Raw genomic sequence first — 12,500 nt, 5'->3', positions numbered from 1 at the left:
CATATATATATATATATATATATATATATATATATATATAGATAAGAGTGAGAAAGAATCTATTGGTTACTAAGTACGAGTTGTAGATGTATGTTTAAAGGAAAAAATATTTTATCACATAGACTTCCACACATCTGCATTCATTTTTCACTACAGGACGGCTAATCTAAAATAGATAAACGAAAGCAATATTTACCTCCTCACAGGATATTCCAGCGAATATGCACTTTAATCGTTATGCTGCGAAAATAGAGTGGGTAAAGGACATATCAATGGAAACCTCTCTTGCATGTGATCAAGCCCTACCACGGAAAATAAATGTTTTGTTCGTTTTCACCATATGGATTTCAAATCGAAGGTTGTATAAGAGTCGAGAGAAGTAAAAAGGCCATTATGGCTAGAATACATACATACATACATACATACATACATACATACGAATACATCTCGCAATTGTTTGTAACCTGGCATACATCGAATCCCCTGGTGTTTTGTTCAAGCAAGATTGGTCCTCAAGTTGGGACCCCTTATCATGCCTTGGTTTCATCAGTCATCAAGAGAAACTGTTCCCGCTTATCCCTGATGTGCCATACTCAATATGAAATCTTAAGCAGACTGGAATGGCATTTTGAGTGATCTTTCGAATTTGAATTGTTCACAATCGTAGAGAGGGGCTGGACATGTAAACTAAAAATCTGGTTTACTTATTTGATAGACATAGCCCTTCACGGTTGCTAAAATAACGAGTGAAGGCTCAATGATCATTATAAATACGCTTATTTTGAAAAAAAAAAAAAAATTGGAGGCTCATCTTATTTTGGAAAGATAAAAAAAAATTAGATTTGACTTGGAATAACCATACTCAGCTACGAGATGTTTCTCAGAGTTTATGCTTCAACGGAAAAGGAATACAAGTTAACCATAAAAGAAACTTTCTAATACAACCTAAGAATATAAGTGATTGGCTACCATTAAATCTGCACTCTTCGGTGTTGATTTAATAATTCATCTTTTACTTTAACTAGGTGGCTATATCACTCACTGTCCGAAGGAAAAGATAACCCTCTTAGCCGATAAGTTTGAGCGTAAAATTTAGGTGTGATTTTGATTGCAAATTCACTTTTTGAGAAAACCCGGTTTTTTCTTCTCCAATATCACAAAAAAATGGCTTATTGAGAGTATATTTTAGGAATTTTGGCGATTAGTCTTCCCATAAGAAATTTTTTAATCATTAATTAACCAATTTCTTTGCACATTATTATTATTATTATTATTATTATTATTATTATTATTATTATTATTATCATTATTATCACTAAGCTACAACCCTAGTTTGAAAAGCAGGATGCTAGAAGTCCAAGGGCTCCAACAAGGATGGAATAAGGAAAGAAAATAATGAAAAAATAAACTATATCAAAGGTAATAAACAATTAAAATAGAATATTGTCAGGACAATAACAACATTAAAACAGATCTTTCATACATAAACTATAAACAAATACTTAAGTCGGGTGTTCAACAAAAAAACATTTGTTGCAAGATTAAACTTTTGAAGTTTACCGATTCAACTAACGATTAGGAATATCATTCCACAACTTGGTCATAGCCGAAATAAAACTTTCAGAATGCTGTGTAGTATTGACCCTCATTATGGAGAAGGTCTGAATATTAGAATTAACTGCATACCTAATATTACGAACGGGGTAGTACTCTCCAGGAAGAACTGAGTGTAAATTTTATTTTCAGAATTAGGAAAAATCTTATGCAACATGCATAACGAACTAATTGAACGACGGTGCCAGAGATTAATATCTAGATCAGGAATAAGAAATTTAATAGACTGTAAGTTTCTGTCCAACAAATTAAGATGAAAATCAGGAGCAGAAGACCAGGCAGGAGAACAACACTCGAAACAAGGGAGAAAGATAGAATTAAAACACTTCTTCAGAATAGATTGATCACCGAAAATCTTTCAAGACTTTCTCAATAAGCCATTTTTTTTAGCAATTGTCGAAGACTCAGGCGTAATGTGTTTTTTAAAACTAAATTTTTTATCAAGAATCACAAGCTAAACTAGTTAGTTTAGCCTCAGGAAAACAGGAAATGTGGAAGATCAAGTTTTTCATTACTCTGCTTACTGTTAAACACATCACCCAAAAGTGTTAACTTTCCTTTTGGACAGTGAGTGAAAGAGCCATCTGGTTTAAGTAAAGGAGGAACTGTTGCATCTACCACACGGTGCAGATTTAATGGTAGCCCACTACTTATTATCCCGAGTTGTACCAAAAAAAAAAAAAAAAGGTTTCTTTTATGGTTAAATTGTATTCCTTTTCAGATGAAACAAATTCTCTGAGCAAAAGCTCTAAAGCAGGCCATACATGCAGAAGATTGGCGCGGTGATTTGACAGCAATTGGCACGAATGTGTAGGGGGGGGGGGGGGGGTAAACGGGACAAATCCGGCGTGACTAGCTTGTCCTCTCATCTTGTCAGCATGTTTGACCAGACCAGGACCCATAGATTAGACGGGTCAAGTCACCAAGAGACGAAAATAAGCCCTATTCCGCGCAAGTCATCACGTGAGCCACCCGAGACAAGTGAGCTTGGTCAGCACCAAGTATTGACAAGTACAGTACACTTAATTCCGTTTCCCCATTATTTTTCTTTGCCTACCTGCCCCTGGTACTAATCTTTCTTTCTTTTCCCTTCTCTGCTCGGGTTAAAACTTTTATGTTCGTTATTTTCGTTTATAAGTATATAAACGTACTAAAGAGATAAGATCTAAACCATTCTTTCTCTCGCGGCTAAATCCTTACACCTTCAATAAAACTAAGCCTCAGGTAAAATTTCCACATGCATTTGGGTCTCTTTGTTTATAAGTAAGCAATTTGATAATAAGGGAAACACTAAGCACTGACATGAGAGAAATGAGGTAGCCATTAAAAAGAACCATATGTATGGCTCTGACATTTGACAAGAATAAAAGCAAAATAATTTTCATTACATATTTTATTGTAGTTTTAATTGTCATAATAAACAAACACACATAGTTAACAAATTTACAATTTCTTTAACTTTATTTTCATGCTACGGCATTCTTTATTTTTCTTCTTCTTTATTACAATATCTTTGTTCAAATGTTGGTATAAATTTCACACCATACAAATTCTTAAGCATTTCATAGAGACCTATCAGGGACCTGCTTAACAAAATTACTCCCTTTTGAAATTTATACAAGGAATTGAAGCGGGAGTTTGACACCTTCATGGTTTGCATGGTATCTATCATTTCCTGCAAAATGGTTATTTGCTCTTCATAATTAATACCAAAAGCATTACGGGATATTTTTTCACCATAAACTGCACAAGAATTCATCACATCAAACCACTTGTCAACCTGGAAAATAGTTTGCCGTCTCCTCCCAATCGTTGTTAGTTATTAGACCTTTCTTTCCCATATAGATCAACGCATTAGCAGTTGTGCTGGATAATAATCGTACAGCCAGTTTCACACGTTGTTTCTCTTGTCCTAATAAGTTGAAATGACTTTCATTCAATTTATATGTAAGACCATATTCTGTCTTTCTCTTGCTACATATTCCACGGATTGCAGAATCAGAAACCAAACTCCCATCTTTTAGTCTAAAACCAGACTGGACAAAATTATTCCTGATAAGTTTTATCAAATGCCGTGCATCTGCAAACATAGAAATTTCCCTGTCTGCACACGGATTTTTTAAAGAAGTTTTCTGGGTTTCTGCAGATATTTTCAAGTTTTTCCAGATACGGAGATTTGAAAAACCCAAGTCATGCATTATTGCAAAAACATGATAGCTGGCCTTTTGAATGCTTTCTATTAGGGATAAAAGAATTTTCTGGACATTTGATTCATCATATGCATACTATACAGGCTACCTCCAACAACCTACAAGTCCCCTCACCATCACAACTTGAACTTTATCATGAGGTTTATACATAATGTCTACACTTTTATCATAAGAGTAAGCTTTTTCTAGACTCATTTCATCCATTGTCATAACTGCAAGTCTTTCCACTGATGATAAACTCTCCGCTTTCACTTTCATAAAAAACATTACAAATGTCAGTAACCCTGGCTCACAATTGAAAAATCTAGCCCTCTTGTTGAGTGTGGAAACAGAAGGCAAAGGTATACCTTTTTTTTTCTCTTTTAAGTATTTGTAACACTTAGGGCTAAAACTTCGTAAAGTGAGAGCCAAAGCAACATCGTTATCGGACCACTGATGAGGTTCTTTCTTATCAATTAACGCATCTATCTGAGTTTCTGTGAATATGGATTTAAATATCACTTTCATCTCTTCTTTTGTATAAGACTTTTCCTTAACGTGTGATGCGCTGTTTTGTTCCCTTGCTTCTTGCAGTTGTCTCTTCAGTTGCAGTATTTCCTCTTGCATTTCCATCTTGACCTTCATAAACTCTTCCTTCGGGACCATCTCGGGTTCTTGGGTGTGAAATGCAGTCTGCATTTCCTCATTGCACATGACTGGATTGTTGCTTCTATTGGAAGAATTAGGTCTATCGCATTTATGCAATTCCTTGTCACCTACATTTATCAAATCTTGAAAATTTTTCTTCAATTCACGTCATTCATAATTCACAGATCTCCTTGACGGTTCAGCCGAACAAGAATCTGAAACAGAGTAAATGAAGATTAATCCCGTCGCGATTGACAGTATGCCCCGCCAATCTTTGAGTGTTTGAGCACGGACTAGCATGGCGACTGGGTTGACTCACCTATATTGACACGTACAGCATTCCATACCTCATCCCTTGATCGGAGCACTTTTATTTTATATTGATACACTGATTGCATTTCACAATCTTTTGACTTATCACTGTATTAAAACAGTTTTTTCTTTATCATTGTTATATCAAAGAAGATTGCTCTTTCTCTCTTCCCAAACTTTGTAGTCTCCCACAGTAAAGTGAAAAGATTAATGAGGGCACTAATCCTGCACGGGTGCAGGTAGGCGGAGATAGCAGATAAGCAGAGGCGTATCTAGGGTTACTGGCGCCCAGGGCAAGCGAAGAAAATGACGCCCTTTGTGATGGAATAAATTTCAAGGATTCAGTATCTTTGCCACCATGATTCAGGTGACAATATGAAAAATAAGCTATCATTATCTGCAAACATAAGTGTATACTTATACAAGTTAACAGCATATATTACCAGGCTGTATAATCATGGAGTTTAGTGTTATCTTCATTATTGAGGGAGATACAAATGTCTTACCAACACTATTTTGCAAAAAAAAAAAAAAAAAAAAAAAAAAAATTAAGGATTTATTTAAAAAGATAAACACCCAACAACAATTGGCCTACATAATCCTGAAGTTCTGAAATGAAATGTTGTAGAAATACGTATTGATAAAAACAGTTTTAGATCAAATTTTTAAATGCACGCAAGCTTCACAGGGATGCAAACTCATTAGTTAAAGTCATGGAATTTATTGATACCAACATTATTGAGGGAGATACAAATATATTACCAGCACCATTCTTCACAAAAATAAATAAGTGAAATGAGGGTTTATTATTAGTAAGAAATATATAAAAGAAACATTGCAAAATCCTGAAATTCCGAACTGAATAAATTAGGTAAATTAACATTGATAAAAACAGTTTTAGAGAGAATTTCTAAATGCAACCAAGTTTTACAATTTTGCAAATTTCTTAGAATAATGATTTGACTGATTATTCTCTAATAGCACTTCCATTAAAACTGAATAAGAAATCAAAACTAATTTGTTAGCTTCTGAAACTGCTTAGATTTAACATTTGAAATGCAACATTGATTGTAAAGAGATTAGCAAAAAAAAAAAAAAAAAAAAATTGATACCACTTAGGCTGCATTTGGACTCTGAGAATTTGCTGAAGCAAAATTATCAATGCCAACAAAGTTAATTTTTCCTACCTCTCCACTCTCAATACTTAAAACGTCTACCCCATCCCATTGAGGCTCTGAGATAAGCCATAATCAATTTCAGTTAACTGAACAAAGGTTCACAGCTTGAAATAGAAATTGCCACTCTGTGTATTAGTTGGACTGGTACTCTTAAGTTAGGCTAAAGATTTTCGTTACAATATTGTGTAATGAATTGGATGATCTTCTCTGTAGTGGAAATCTAAACATCCGTTTTACTTGCCAAGAGCATTCTGCAATCTAAGATTTCCTAACAAAGTCCATTACCATCCGAATAACAATTGTAGAATTCGCCAACATGTAAAAAGTTTTCCTTCATTCTCTCGTCATCCAGTAATCCTGAAATTTTACCTTTTTTTTCAAGAATTTATTCTACAGCTAGCAAAAACCCCAACTTGTCTATACCGTATCTTCAATTCTTGTGCTACGTTGTTTCATTTCAGTATGGAGTCTATATATTATGCTCTTCATTAGACGCCCGATCTCTTGTTTTGTACTGAGGCCTACATCAGTAGCTTTTTCTCCAGGCATGCTTTTTTTATTCTGGTTCTCACCTCTACTTTAACATCCTAATTCACACATACTTCTAATGCTGCACTGAGCGACTTATTACAGATTGGTTCTCTATTTTCAACAAAATACATTTCTAGTGCCATTATGTCTTTGGGAGCATTGTGGAAGTTCACTTGACGGTCTCGAAGTCTGTTTTAAATGCAGTCTACTTTTGATAATATGAAATTCCAAATGAAAAGTAATGCAATAAAGTGAAAGGTAGGAATCTGGTGCTACAGCTGACCAGCTTCACTTCTTTTATCTACATTCTCTTTCCGATCAGTAGACATTTCTGCCAGTGATATAAGAATGTCATGAAAGTGGTGACAAATTGGTTTAACTGTTTCCTCTCTTGCACGCCATCGGATTTCAGACCCAGATTTTAATGTAATTTCCTCAGCTTGTCCCATAGCTTTGTTGGGCGTGAGAAGAAATTATACAATTCGTCTAATATGCCTAAAATGGTTTACTGTAACTGATTCTTAACTGGCTGCAAGAATACAAGCTTGATTAAGTTAGTGACTGTCACAGTAGACAAATACAGTTTTACTCTTCTTTTTCAGTAATTCTTTCCTGCATACTATATTTGTGCCCTGCTAGGACTGCACCGTTGTCGTAATATTATGACTGATAGGACTTTATTGGCGTAATGTCCTTTTTCAAGCTGATTACATATTACTTTATCTATACTTGCTGCATATTTTTGTTTGACTTCCTTGAAACCAGTAAATACCTCTTTTAAAGTTACTGTTTTTGTCACAAACTTTATATCAACATATCTCACGGTTTCCAACATATGCTCTCTTATCTATGGGCACTATCGGGAGTAGGAGTAGAATCAAATAAAAGCCCATAGTACTTTGACCGATGGATATCATCAAACACTGTTCTTTGCAGTTGATGCTAAGTGTTGCATAAAGAGTTGTTTAAAGGATCATCTCTCTCTCTCTCTCTCTCTCTCTCTCTCTCTCTCTCTCTCTCTCTCTCTCTCTCTCTCTCTCATTTTAGTTACTGCAATATGATGATATTTTCTATTTGTACACAGTATAACACGTTAATATATATACACACAGATGTGTGTATTCATGGAGAATACTTATGTATATATATACAGTATATATATATATATATATATATATATATATATATATATATACATATATATATATATATATATGTGTGTATATATATACACATATATATACATATATATGTGTATATATATATATATATACATATATATATATATGTGTGTGTGTGTGTGTGTGTTGGTGTGTGTGTGGGTGATAGTGATACAATTTACAAAATACTTTTTTTCTCTCACAGCTCCTGTAAGCCCCACAAATTTTTCTCCATGTTCATTTTGGCACCCCTTAGGTCGGCGCCCAGTGCACTTGCCACCTCCCCCCCCCCCCTTGCCTCCCCTTAGTTACGCCTCTGTAGAGAAGTTTAGAGGAGTAATCCCGGTCTATGATTAGCGAAGCCTTTAATCCGATCTATCTCACACGATGCAACCCACAGGATCAAACATCACTATAGATACTTTCAAATTTCTATAAAATAACCTGAAAACAAGTACGCCTAATTAAAAGTGCAGTAGTGTTTCAGCATAAGATAATATCCAGAAAGGTCTAAATTTCCATTTAGTATATTCCTCCCAGGAGACACTTGGACTCTCGGATTAAGAAGGATAAATGGAAAAGGTTCTCTGTAATGACTTCAAGAGAAGTAAATACATTAACACCATAGCGGGCAAATCGCCACCATGTAGACTCCGTTTCTTCATATGATTATTTCAAGTTAAATTTCCTAGATTTATATTAAGTAAAATATAAAGAAAGTAAAAAGTAGCCAAATTTGGGCATTTTCGAAATTAGATGTAGGCTACCAATTATACTTGATACCCCGTAATGTACCAAATTTGGTTAATAAATACCAAAAACCGTAACTATGTGGGCCTGATCCTGGGTGCCCAATCCTCTTGAACTAATCAGGCTATTCCGTAGCATGTGTGGGCATTTCTCACAGGATTGGAGCGCCACTTCAGTCTTGCAGGACAAACCATCCAGTCAGTCCTCTGTGTGTATGGCCAGCTTAAGCGCGTATAGTTATTTCAAGTCAAATCTGAACTGTAACCTTTCCAAAGATGATAGTCCTCCTGCTTCTCCAAATAAACACATCTGCAATCATTGAACCAGGATTTGTCTTTCACTATGTACCTCATTACACGAGAAAGGATACGCCTATCAATTATATTGACTAGATTCTTATTCGAAGAGACTACAGGATCAACAATGTTTTACAATTGTGTCCCATTCAAGTCCAAAAGATCACTCAAAATGTCATTCCAGTCTGCTTGAGATTTTATATAAATCTTACAAGAGTATGATACATCAGAGACGGGTTGCTCAGTCTTCGCTACTAATGAAATCAAGGCATGATCAGATATCCAAACGGGAGAACCAACCTTACTTGTTATAGCACCGGGGGAGTCGAGGTATACGAGGTCCAAGCAGTTGCTAGACCTATGAGCTGTTTCACTTAAGATTTGCTCACAGCCTGATTCAGAGGCAAAGTCAAAAGCTCTTGAGCCGTGCTGATCAGTAGGAGAAACAGAACTTAACCACTCCCTATAAGGAGCATTAAAGTCACTAACAAAAACAAAAGAGACCTTTCTACCATCTTATATCTTAGCCATAATAGTATGAAGACAATTGAAGATAGACTCATCCATGTCTAGATTCCGATACATAGATCACAAATAGAAGTTGTTATGCATGCCAAAAACTTTCATTTCCTGAATCTCATGGCATCCACATTCATAGCAGGTCTTATGAGAAGCAGGCCATAGGAATGAAATCCTCTTTCAAAATTATTGGCTTCCTAAAATCAGTTATAAGTAGCTCAGATGAGTGCCTCATATTAGAAACCAAAGTTTCTGAGCACGAAAGGATATCATACTGTCTGGACACAACTGTTTTAAGGTTTTGAATATGCGCATCCAGACCATGAATATTGACGCCACTGACGAAGTCTAGGATGTACTGGTCCACGATTTCGTTCAATGTCTCCAGACAGGATAACAATTGATGGCAATAAAAAAGATGCATCATGCTTAAAAACTAAATTAACAATAATGATAACAAAATCAATATGTACAGAAAAAATGTGAGGGATAAAACCCATAGACTATAGATAAAAAGTAGCAAAAACTGGTCATCAGGGCGGAACCGATACCCCATGCAAGGCTAAATACCCTCCATGATAGCTACTTCAACTGAAGGGAGGAGAGTAAGGATGGTTTTAAAAAGAAAAAAAAAACAGGTAGGGAAAAGACAATCTCTTGATAAGCTTCCCCAACCCACCATCGCAAAAAAAAAAAAAGAGGAAGAAAAAAAAAATAAGATAGAATAGTGTGCCCGAGTGTACCTTCAAGCAAGACAACTGTAATCCATGACAGTGGAAGACCATGGTACAGAGCTTTGGACTGCCCAAGACTAGAGAACAATGGTTTGACCAATTAATAGTATGAATTTCATTGCTAACATTAACCAACATTGTGTTGTTTATTATCTTGTGCATATTTTACACTTTCCCTAAGTTGTTCAATTCTTTTTACAAAATGTTTACCAGTTTGGCCGATATACTGTACATTTCTTAGATGAATTATAGGGGATATAATATGCACAAGCTTTGATATTCTCGGAAAAATTCTTTATGAGAGTGGTTTTCATTATGGTTTGGTATTAAATGCTATATTGACATTGACAAGTTTTAACAATTGGGGAATATCTCTAAACTTGTTAATTAATGTATGGTAATGCAAGTAATTTCTCTATTGCTTCTACCAAAGAATGTATCTTTCTGCTTTTAATACATCTTCTAATACTATTACGTTTCCTTAATTCTTTGCCTCTAGTCTTTTATCTTTTCTAATGGAAAATTAGTAAATAACTGAATCAATTATGTAATAATCCTATAATCATCTAGTAATCTGTAAAATATGTAAAATGAGCCGCTAAACTATAAATAAAGAACACCACTTTAATAAATGAATAGTTACTGGCAAAAACACTCATGAAGTAAAAAAAAAATAAAGACATGAAAAACAAGATTTTTTAAAAACAATACGAAGGGGAGGAGAAAGAGGGGAGATATAGAGGTGAAGAATAAAAACAGCGTTATCAATCTTCCGCAGCATCCTGCAGGAGGAAGAGCAATTCCTTCATTTCCTTTCTCTCCTCTTCCTGCTGCAGCTCTTTCGCCCGCGGGTTAGATCGTGAGGGGAACGATCCCCTTACATTAAAATTTGAGAATTACATGCTTTATTCCCAGCCTCTGGGAGCTAAGCTTTCCTCATCCCTTTCCACTTGGGAGCAGCTTTACCAACCCCCTTGACCTATCAGCTGTTGGCGTTCGATCCAAACTACCCTCTCTACCTCTCTTACCATCCACCTCTCTCTCTCTCTCTCTCTCTCTCTCTCTCTCTCTCTCTCTCTCTCTCTCTCTCTCTCTCTGTTTTAGCGAAATAATGAAAAACATTTGTACACACATTGTGCTAGTTAATCTCCTCCTTTGAACACAAAACCTTTAAAATGAGGTCGAATTTACAATAGCGCGAGAAATGACGATAAACAATAATTTCTCCAAGACGACGGCGAGATGTCCCGTTCGCTTACTATTTAATCACTCCCTTTATGTTAATATCCACCAAAGGTCTTGCGCTCATCCAAACAATTCAAGCTTATAGTTCGGAATGCCAGCTGTTCGGCGACGCTGAAATTTCGAACCCTGAAGAATATATCCCGCAAAACCTATTTCCTGTTGCAGATAGAAAAAAAAAAAACGAGATATTCAATAAAAAATTCATATCCTGTCTACGTCATACTTTTACGATATATTCTACAGCGGTACTTTGTGAAATCTAACTGATTTTATCTTTCCATAAAAGTAAAAATATATGGATAAAAATATATGAGCCGCTCGTAGCAATCAGTACATAATTTCCAAGATTTCTCTATGAATATTCAAAGTATATGAAACGTACTTTCAGGTCGTCCGTTAACTTGATAGAATCCAGTAAAATATATATATATCAACAGTTCATGCAAGAGAGAGAGAGAGAGAGAGAGAGAGAGAGAGAGAGAGAGAGAGAGAGAGAGATATGGTTGGAGAATTGGGAAGGAAAGAACAAGTCTACTAAAATAAGTAGAACAAAGCTTAGGGTCATTCTAGAGTCTAGAATGCCCTTCAATAATATATGAATTTTAACCAATTTCATTTACAAAATTTGCTGATTTCTTGAAGCTTTCTTTGTGCACACTGTGCTAATTTTGAAAAAAGAAAATAAAGGACTTAAATCTTTGCTGGAAGTCTCTATCACGGAGTGATCTGATTTTCCGCAAATAAACTTTAATTATCATGATGCTGGTTACTATTAACTTTAATACTGATGTTATGGTTAACATCAGCAATGAATTCTCATAAGTGTTTTATTCTTTATTTCTGTTAACATATACACATATATTATAGACACAAACACACATAAACACACACACACACACACACACACATATATATATATATATATATATATATATATATGTATATATATATATATATATATATATATATATATATATATATATATATATATATATATATACACATATATATATCTATCTATATATATATATATATATATATATATATATGTATATATATATTGAGAATTATTCACAGCATGTCTAGGAGAAGTTTTTATAAATCTAGATTGGTAATATGTAGGAATTAATATCATTGAGGAGTAACTTAACAACTTGAGATTCTCATATGACATAGTTGTGTTTAGTGAATCATAGGAGGAATACAAAAGACGATAGAAGATTTGAATAGAGAAAGCAGAAATAAAGGACTATATATCAATATGAGTAAAATTAGGACAATGTCCAATGAGAATGTAGAGAAACAACAAATAAGAGTTATGGAC

The 12,500-nt window shown here is 34.8% G+C and overlaps 1 long non-coding RNA gene across 1 annotated transcript in view; it reads right to left on the bottom strand.

The window, feature by feature from the left end:
• The window catches only part of LOC137651960 (uncharacterized), a 923,293-nt gene that overhangs the window by 95,728 nt on the left and 815,065 nt on the right, over window positions 1–12,500 (bottom strand). The window lies entirely within an intron of this gene.

The sequence above is a fragment of the Palaemon carinicauda genome, chromosome 13 (genome assembly GCF_036898095.1).
Source record: "Palaemon carinicauda isolate YSFRI2023 chromosome 13, ASM3689809v2, whole genome shotgun sequence".
Lineage (NCBI taxonomy): Eukaryota > Metazoa > Arthropoda > Malacostraca > Decapoda > Palaemonidae > Palaemon > Palaemon carinicauda.
Note: the sequence above shows the minus strand (reverse complement) of the source record. Positions and strands in the feature narration are given on the sequence as shown.